Here is a 10,968-nt window from a genome sequence, read left to right as displayed (position 1 = left end):
CCACTCTGAAATCTCTCAGCCACTGAAACTTTATCTCATTTCTCTTTTCCTTCTTTTGGTTAAGAAGGCTTTCTCTATCCCATGATGCCAGGTCCCAATGAATCCTAGGAGTTCTGTCTCATGTTGTCAGGATGATCTACACCCCTGGGAGTCATGTCCCACCTAGAGGGGAGAGCAGTGAGTTCACTTACTGACTTGGCTTAGAGAGAGTAGCCACATTTGAGCAACAAAGGGGTTCTCTGGGGGTGACTCTTAGGCATAATTTAAAGTTGGCTTTGCCTATCCTTTGCAGGAAGAAGTTTCATAGGGGCAAACCCCAAGATTGAGGGCTTAGCCTATTGATTTCGTTGTCCCCACTGCTGTGAGAATATCAGAAATTCTCCAAATGGTGAAGCAGAATATTTCTTCCTTCACAAATACTTCTTTATTCACTGCCCAAATTAATCTGGGATATGTTGGGGCATCACACTAACCTGGACAAACTAACAAGATCTCATGCCCTATTCAAGATTCCATGTACTTATACATGACCATATAAGTTAAATTACATAATGTGCTGCCCAAAATACAAATCTTGCATCAAATAAACATCTCTCCCTTCGGCCTCACACAGTAGTTGAAATTTTAAAATATGGACGATATCATTTTTTATCCTGTATTCTGATTTATCTTAGCCCTATCCAGATCAGTTCCATATTTCTAGTCAAAGTTTAATCCCTTTTTCAGTTTTTTAAACTGTTCCTGTATGGGGCAGTGCTGATTTCATAGCTTCAGAACTCTAACTCTGAGTCTCAGGTGTCACATAAGTACCTGAAGTTTCTGGGAATGACCAGGTTATGTACAAACAGCTCAGTAGCTCAGAATTTAGATGTAACATGGTCAACTGTTAACATGGAACATAACCACATGTAAACACAAACATTCTTACCATATGCTAATTCCATTCTTGTTATATAATCAGTAGCTCACAATATCATCACATAGTTGTATATTCATCATCATGATCATTTCTTAGAACATTTGCATCAATTCAGAAAAAGAAATAAAAAGAAAACAGAAAAAAATTAATACATACCATACCCCTTACCCCTCCCTTTCATTGATCACTAGCATTTCAATCTATTAAATTTATTTTAACATTTCTTCCCTCTATTATTTATTTATTTTTAATCCATATGTTTTACTCATCTATTGATAACGTAGATGAAAGGAGCATCAGACACAAGGTTTTCACAATCACACAGTCACATTGCGAAAGCTATATCATTATACAATCGTCTTCAAGAAACATGGCTACTGGTGCACAGCTCTATATTTTCAGGCTCAACTGACTTTGATAAGAGAGCAAAGACCAATAAATTGAGAAGGAACAGTCTCTTCAACAAATGGTGCGGGGAAAACTGGATCTCCATTTGTTAAAAAAAGAAAAGGAGTACCCTATCGTAGAGCATATACAAAAATCAACTCAAAATGGACCAAAGACCATATAAGAGTTATAACTGTCAAACTTCTAGAAGAAAATGTTGGAAAGCATCTTCAGGTCCATTTATTGGATGATGGTTTCTTAAGTTTTCACCCAAAGCATAAGCAACAAAAGAAAAAGAGTAGATAAAAAGGGACCTCATCAAAATTAAAACTTTTGTGTCTCAAAGGCCTTTCTTGTGAAAGTAAAATGACAGTCTACACATTGGGAGAAAATATTTGGAAACCATATACACAAAAGGTTTAATATCCAGTATATATAAAGAAATCCTTCAACTTAACTACAAAAAGACAAACAACCCAATTAAAAAATGAGCACAAGACTCAAGCAGATATCTTTCCAAAGAAGATATACAAATGGCCAGAAAGCACATGAAAAGATGATTAACATCATTAGCTATCAGGTTAATGCAAATCAAAACCACAATGAGATATCATTTCATACCCATTAGAATGGCTTCTATTAAAAAATACAGAAAATAAGTGTTGGAGAGGATGCAGAGAAATAGGAATACTCAGCCATTGCTGATGGCAATTTAAAATAGTGCAACCACTGTGGAAAACAATCTGGCAGTCCTTCAGAAAGCTAAGTATAGAATTACTATGTGACCCAGCAATCAAACTACTAGATATTTTGAATTGAAAGCAGGGACTCAAACATATATGCACACCAATGTTCATAGAGGCATTATTCATAATTGCCAAAAGATGGAAGCAATCCAAGTGTTCATCAACCCATGAATGAAGATAAGTAAAATAGAATATATACGTACAATAGAATATTGATTAGCCATAAAAAGGAATGAAGTTCTAATTCATGCGACAGCACGGATAACCTTGGAAGACGTTACGTTGAGTGAAATAAGCCAGACACAAAAGGACAATTATTGTATGATCTCATTGTTTTGAAACAATTAGAATAAGCAAACTCATAGAGTCAGAATCTAGAATATAGCTTGCCAGGGGACAAGAGTGGGGGCAGAGTGGAGGATAGGGAATTGGAAGTTAAGTCTTAGAATGTACAAGGTTCTTATTTGGAATGAGAGAAATGTTTTGGTGATGGATGGTGGCGGTGGTAACTCAGCTTTGTGAATGCAATCAACAACACTGAAATATATATCTGAATGGGATTAAAAGGGAAAATGTTTGATTGCATATATAGTATATATATATATTTAAAAAGCCACAGAGGTGCACTACACAAACAGCAAAGCCTAAATTAAACCATGGACTTTAATTAATAAAAATATGTTATTATCAATTGTAACAAGTGTTCAGGTGTTCCGCAGCAATGCAAGGGGTGTGTGTGTGTGGGGGGGGGGGTCGGTATAAGGGAATCATGTATTTTATACATGATTGATTGTTCAGTAAACCCACAACTTTTTAAACAATAATAATTTTAAAATCACCTGTTAGCTCCCTGATCCAACAGCAGAGGATGTGGGGGTGAGAGTGGGCTGGGAAGGAGGGGGGGCAATCAATCCCTGGGGATTCTGCATTAGAGGACGAGGCAGCTCTAATGCTCAAGGCCAAGACCTTTATAAGGTAAATATTATTCTTTCCATCTCCAGCTTTTCTAATTTCTGAAAATCCTGATTCAGTTAGAATACAGGCTACTGAAGGTGGGGTGGGACATGGGGAGTTAATGCTTAACTGTACAGACTTTCTGTATGGGTTGATGGAAAAGTTTTGGTAATGGAAGGTGGTGATGGTAGCACAACATTGTAAATGTAAGAAACACCACCGAATGGTATACTTGAAAGTGGTTAAATGATTAATTCTAGGTTGCATATATGCTACCAGAATAGAAATAATAAACAACAACCCAAAGAACTGTATAACACAGACAGCAAACCCTAAGGTAAACTATGAACTATCATTAATAGGAAGATGCAATAATATTGTTTCATCAATTGTTACAAAGGTACCTGTTCTAGTTTGCTAGCTGCTGAAATGCGATACACCAGAAACAGAATGGCTTTTAAAAAGGGGAATTTAATAAGTTGCTAGTTTACAGTTCTAAGGCTGAGAAAATGTCCCAAATAAAACAAGTCTATAGAAATGTCCAATCTCAGGCATCCAGGGAAAGATACCTTGGTTCAAGAAGGCCAATGAAGTTCAGGGTTTCTCTCTCAAGTGAAAGGGAACATCGTGAGCACAGTCAGAGTTTCTCTCTCATCTGGAAAGGCACATGGTGAACACAGTCAGGATTCCTCTCTCATCTGGAAGGACACATGGTGAACATGGCATCATCTGCTAGCTTCTTCTCCTGGCTTCCAGTTTCATGAAGTTCCCCGGGAGGCATTTTCCTTCTTCATCTCCAAAGGTCACTGGCTGGTGGACTCTCTGCTTCATGGTGCTGCAGTATTCTCTGCTCTCTCTGAACCTCTTTCATTCTCCAAAATGTTTCCTCTTTTATAGAACTCCAGAAACTTATCAAGACCCACCCAAATGGGTGGAGACATGTCATCACCTAATCTAGTTTAACAACCACTCTTGATTAAATCACGTCTCCAGGAAGATGATCTGATTACAGTTTCAAACATACAGTACTGAATAGGGATTATTCTGCCTTTATGGAATAGGATTTAGATTAAAACATCTAAATGTTTCTAGGGACACACATCCTTTCAAACCAGCACAGTACCACACTAACACAACATGTTAATAACAGGGAACACTGTATGTGTGTGAGGGAGCATAGATGAGAACTCTTACTTTCTACATTGTTTTTTGTAAGCCTGCAACTGCTATAATACAAAAAATAATCTTAAAAAACTGATTCAGGTGCTCCACTATCATAAATTACCTTTTGTTCAACAACATTTATTAGGTACTGTTTTATTACTGGTCACAAACCATGATTCAGTAAATGTGTGGGATGTCTGCTCAGCTCACCATTATACCCCATCTTTAAGAACAGAATTCCTGCCCCTTCCATGTTTGTACTATTCAGCCCACCCCCCACCCTCATGGCTAAAATCATTGTCCCCAGACATGGACACCTGACATAGCTAGGCCACACAGATGATCTTCCCTGCGGATTTGGAATTGGGATTCAGAGAGGGCTAGTCCATCTCTCTATCACCCCAAGAAGCACAGGATATCTAATTGCTTAGGAAGCAAAGAAAGTCTGTTACAGAGATGGAACGAAAGAGTCTTGGGGACAGATGCAGATGTGGAAGTGAGAGAGAGAGAGATTGAAGAATGAATGGCTGTCTTGGGTGCTGACTTCCTGGTTCACTATCAGTTGTCCTCCTCGTGTTGTTTTTTTATGTAATATCCATGTAAACTTCTAATGAATTCCTTATTTTTGCTTAAGCTCATTTGAAGTAGTTTACTGTTAATTTTTCACTCAAAGGACTCTGAATAAGTTGCAACCCTGGTGCCAGGAAATGTAGTTGCATGTAATCTACATTCAGGGAAAATGTAGAATTGTCTGGAATAGGGTGGGGACAATAAGGATTTATTGGTCCGGGCTGGCTGTGGGTGACAGACAGATGGAAATAGGTGGTTAAATCCGAGCCAGTTGTTTCTTGGGACTTGCACAATTTGCCTTTTAAGGCTGAGGCTGCTTGAAAGGCCATGCTGAAGGGCATCAGACTGTGGTGGTTCCTCCCTGGGCCTTGGTAAGGTTCACAAGGGAGACAAACTGACTTCAAGTGGATGGGGGATAAACAGGTCAGTTATATAACTCTGCTCCTGGAAGTCCTTTCCGTTTACAGTATAGGCTCTGAGACCACTTGATTAGGATCTGAGTCCAGTCTTGAAATTAAACATGTGACTCACTGAACTGCAGCAATTACACTCTGTGCAGCAACCTACATCTAGAACTAAATTTGGTACACTAATTATGAAACAGTGAGGTCCTGGCAATTGGAATGAGGACATCTGGGAAGGGCCAGGGGAGCTGGGGAATCCTGAGCTTTCCATGCATCTTCCAATCCTCGCCTGCATCCTCTTGCTGGGCAAGGGTGGCCATGTCACCCACTGTGAGACACTTTAGGATCAGGGATGGACCACTCCATGGACCTAACGAGGCACAGTCAGGCTGCCCTTTATACCCTAAGGCAAAAGCTATTAAGCAAAGAACAGGGGCAAAGCCCTAAGGTTTCCTTCTAAGAAACTGAAGTCCCACAAGCATGGCCTGGCTCTGGCTGCTTAGCTTAGCAAGCTGTCTAGAAATGACTTTTAGCAAATGGAGTCTCCCTAAATTAAATTGACAGGCTGCCAATTAAAGTTTTACAGGTGTTGTCCTGCCAGCAGAACCTGAAGCCTGGAGAAAAGAGTCTTCAGGGCAATGCAAATTGATACCACAGTATGTCTCAGTCCCTCTAGCACCCCCCAGGCCCAAACACAGTGGATACCAGCTCCATTTAGAAAGGGAAGAGTCCGCACTCCACATCTGCTTCCTCCCCAATCTCTTCTCAGTGGGTAATCTGGAGGACCTGGACAAGGATAATATCCACCTGATATCCCCATGGGCACCCCGAGTGACTCTCCTGTCCAACCACATTGCTCCAAGTGCTCAGCAGGAGTCCGCACCCCAAGGTGGCACTTTAGACCAGTGACCAACACATGGGCTGCTGTTCCGGACTTTTCTTCCATCTTCATTTTTAAGTGGGAACTTAATGGTTAACTGCTCTGTCTTTGACCCAGTGTTCTCTATCAGTTGAGATATATATATATTTTTTTTACATGGGCAGGCACCGGGAATCGAACTCGGGTCCTCGGGCATGGCAGGTGAGCATTCTTACCTGCTGAGCCACTGTGGCCCACCCTCAGTTGAGATATAGATGGTTAATTTTGATTATCTCCTTCACAGACTGCACCAACTTGAGACTGACCTGAAGGAGAAAAGGTCATTGCCTTAGACCAGAGCCTGAGAGCCAGACACCCCATGGAGTCCCCTCTGAACGCAGTGGGAGGAGGGGAAGGTGTGCGCAGTTGGGAGGCGTGTCTGCCCCGTGTGACTCCAATGCTGTGGGACAAGTCATGGACTTTGTCCCAGGTAAGGCTGATGGATATTTTTTTCCTGGGAATTTTGAATCTAAGAGAGTGCTAATGGATTTTTCTGTGTGGCCCAACTACAAAGGATACCGGCACCACCAGAATGTGATGGGGTCCTCTCATGGCTGTAGGGCAGCCGTGTGCAGGGAACAGCAGGAAAGGTCATCTGCAGAGGAGAGGAGGCAGCGTTGCAAAAATAGGTAACGAGAGACACACATACAGATATTGAAAGAGAGCGAGACTGACACATGATTCATGATTTCTTTCCAGATTCTTGTTTCTTTGGGGGAAGGTTGCATTCTCTGCTTTGGGTTCCATGAACTATCTCTGACTCCTTTCTTTGTTTCTTTTTTTAACTTCTTATTTTGAAATAATTATAAATTCAAAGGAAGTTACAAAGACAGTATAGTGAGGTCTCTGTACCCTTCACCAATTTCCCTCAATGGTACTATTATATATTACTGTAGTACAATATCAAAACCAGGAAACTGACATTGATTCCCTATAGGTATAGTTCTGTACCATTTCGTCATTTGGGTAGATTTGTGTAACTAGCTTCACAATCAAGATTGAGACCTATTCTATCACCACAAAAATCTTCTTCCTCTATACCTTAATAGTCATACTCAACCCCCTACTCCCCATGATTTCTAACTAGTGGCAACTAACCAATCTCTATGATTTTCTCATTTCTAGAATGTTCTATAAATGGAATCATACAGTTGTGACCTTTTGAGTTTGGCTGTTTTTCACTCAACATAGTGCCCTTCGGGAACATCCAGGTTGCTGTGGAATCAATAATCTGTTTCTTTTTATTGCTAAGTAGTATTCCATGATATGAAGGTATGAGAGTTTATTTAACCATTTACCTATTGAGGGACATTTTGGTTATTTCCAGTTTTAGGTTTTCTGTGCAGACATAAGTTCTCATTTCTCTGGGATAAGTGCCCAGGAGTACAATTGTTTGATCATATGGCAAATAAATGTTTATTTCTTTAAAAGAAACTACCAAATTATTTTTCCAGAATTACTGTACCATTTTACACTCTCACTAGCAATGTATGAGAGATCTAGTTTCTCTGTATCCTTGCTAGTGTTTGGTATCATCTAATTTTTAATTTTAGCTGTTATATATGGTGTGTATAGTGATAATTTAATATATAGTGATATCTCATTATGGTCTTAAATTGCATTTCCCTAATGCTAGCAATGTTCAACATCTTTGCATGTGAATATTTGTTGTCCGTACATCCTCATTGATGAAATGTTTCCTCCTCTCTCTTGCCCATTTTCTAATTGGATTGTCGATTTTTACTGTTGAGTTTTGACATACATCCCCTTCCCCACTCTTTTAAGCAAGTTTAAAATAGGCTTCTGTTACTTGCAAACCTGAGACTCACGGGTAACCTACTTTTTCATTTAATGACACTCGTAATAACTCACTACATTTACTGAGCTTATACTTTGGGCCAGGCACTGTTCTAAGTGATTACAGGTTTTAGCTCATTTGATACATGTTGTTTTTTAAAACATACGTTGTTTGTTTTTTTATAAACATTAACCACCATTAAAATTTAGGGAGCAAATCTAATTGTTGGCACAAACAGCACAAGCAGGCGGGCATTGCTAAATTTGAATTGACTGAGTTTACTTGTATTTCAATTGGTTGAAAGAACAACTAAGCCACTGATGACAGTCCACAAGAGTGCATGAGTCAAGACAGTTGGTCTTTAAGTGAAAAAATAGTGTTCATATTAAACAAAGTTTTTACATAGTGCATAACTGTTTTTATTTGTTTTAAGTAAATATCTGAATATGTGCAGTTCAATCAATTCTATAGCAGAAACTCCCCCAAACTTTAGTCCCCTTTAAAATAAAGGCAGCAAATGAGTGCCCATTTATATTAGAGCTTTTAAAAACTGCATTGATGTGAATGAGCAGATATGCAGCTAGTTATCAGATATTTCTGAATTCCTATGTAAGGCTGTGGCATACTTCCTGAGTCTGGGAGAGAGGTCAGGTGTTCAACGAGGGTCCAAGGTGATGCCTAGGTGGTCCCGCAATAGAACTCCCTCTGCAAAGGGCAGGAGGCCCCTTCGGGGACTGAGCACTCTCTTTTGCACCCCAGGGACCATAAGTGAGAGCTATTGATGAGTCAAGCCATTAACCAAGGACTGCTTTTGCATTCCTGGCTTCTGGATATTCAATCACTTCTGTTTTCTCTTTATCCCACACTTCTAAATCAGTGGGAAGATGCAGAGTTCTGATTCCCAGAGCTTATAGTCCTATTTCTACTCTTGGAAAAAGCCGATAAAGCAGGTCCTCACGGGGCAGCCAGGCAGCATATGGGGAGTCAGGCAGTGGCCACACGTGCCACAGCTGGGTGTTACTCCCGTTGTGCAACCTGAGTGAAAAGCAGCATCAGCAAAGGAGAGGCTGCAGATCTGCACGTGTGGTCCCACGTCCCTTGACGAATGTCCAGCTGCCACATTTAGCTGGATTTATCACTGTGAGTTGGCTCAGTTCATGGCTGACTCAGCAGGTCCAGGGACAGCCTCTGCTCCAGAACAGCTTAGAACATCAAGGCTTGAGGAACGCGCTGCCCATCCAGCCTTCTCCATCTGATAGCCGTCCCACCTGTCTGAATTTCTTAGCTTTGACCTGACTGATTTCTCTTCGGGTTTCTGTCCCTCCACACACTTTGTCCTTCAGCTGTGATGTTCACCGCATTTTCCTATAATACTCTTTCTTTCTGTAATCTCCTTTTTTCTTCACCACATTGCCTTAGGCCACTTCGGGGACTTTCCCATCCAGCAAGGTTCTCAGGGGTGGCAGTTCCAACTGGTTTGCCTCACTCTCTCCCTTCCCAGTATTCCCCCGCCCCCAAATGTATGCTTTTCCAAACTTCAAATCGAAGCCCCACCACTTAACAGCTAAGCAACGTTTGCAAGTTACCTTTCCCATCTGAGTCTTTTCCTTTTATCAAAATGAGGTGGGTAATCTCTTTCCCACAGATTTCCTATTTCTGTATGTATCGAATGCCCACCACAGCCTAGTACTAGTGCTCAAGTGGTACCTATCATCTAGACAGTGCAGCAGAGGCTCCCTCATTTCCCTTCTCCTGGCCTGGTCTCTGCTCCCAGGTCAGCTCTGTCCTGTCCCTCCTCCCCTCTTATTCCAGCCTCACCACCCCCCTTCATAGTCAGTTAGGGGGACTCAGACAGAGCAGCTGCCCTCCTCCAGTGGCAGAGGATTTCTGATTGGCTGCCATCACCATGGCAACTTACTGTCTCCTCCCTCCCCTGCCCATGCCCAGGACCAGCAGATTTGTGGAGCTCCAGATTTCTCAGGGCTGGGAGGAAAGAGGGAAGGGAGAGTGGGGGAGGGGAGAGAGGATCCTTTGACCGCAGGGCAAGGGCTGTCCTGTATGGGTTTTTCCTGGATTCCAGCTTCCAGCCTGGTATATGTAGTGACTTCTATTGCCTTCATGTGTTTAGGGACCCATTTCTGATGAATTCTCAGGAACTCCTGCTCCCCTTTGAAATGGGCCAGCTTAGGACCTGAGGGTCCTTGGTTAATGGCACGTGGCACGCATGATAAACGTGTTGGTCAAAAATACTTACTGGACATAAAACAGGAATAATGCTATTCATCCCGCTGTCCTTGCAGCACTGCTGATAGGATTAAAAGAGAGCAGCAGTGTGGATGTGCTTTGTAAACTCCAAAGACTGTCATTGGTTATTCCGTCCACCCCCAGGTGGGGTTGGCCAGGGGCGGGGGCGGGGGGGGCAGTCTGGCTGCGCTTTCCTCTCCTGATATGAAGTGGGGATTTTAGCGATGTGTGTCCACGTGGGAACCCCTGGAGCACAGCACAGGGCACTTGGCAGTGAAATACCAGCTCAGCGAGTCCCACCACAGGGTGCAGGGCTGGGCGTTAGCGCTAGAGTCTGAGAAACTACTTATGCCCCAGCACATTGGCAGTGAAGACACGACATGTCTTCTATAGGGAAAGACTGTCATCACCAAATGCTTACTGATGCTATTGTTGTTTTTAAAAATAATTTAAAAGCACGGACTGAATTCAAGGTGACTTTTGTTCATTCTGAGTGTTCTCATTCAACAGAGGTGTGGTGGTGGAAGGGGCAAGTGAACCGTATTACTGTTAAGCAAACCCTCTTTGAACAGCATGAGGTGGGGCTGTGTGAAGCAGTCTGTACGCGCCACGGTAGCGTGGGGATGGGGAGAATGCCCAGGAAGGCTTTCGCCAGGAAAGGCGTTCTGGAGAAGGGGATTTCACTCCCGCAGGTTGCCTTGCCCCCTGATTCCCTTGTCTTGCCCATCTCCAGCTCCCCTGGCTGAGGATGAGAAGGCTGTGATGTCCCCCCAGTGATGCCCAACTACTCTACTCAGTATTTCTGCCCTCTCTGAATCTCTTGAGGGTGCTGAAGGGGCCACCATCACACATCACCTTCCCTC

This window comes from Tamandua tetradactyla, chromosome 3, assembly GCF_023851605.1.
Source record: "Tamandua tetradactyla isolate mTamTet1 chromosome 3, mTamTet1.pri, whole genome shotgun sequence".
Taxonomy (NCBI): Eukaryota; Metazoa; Chordata; class Mammalia; order Pilosa; family Myrmecophagidae; genus Tamandua; species Tamandua tetradactyla.
Note: the sequence above shows the minus strand (reverse complement) of the source record.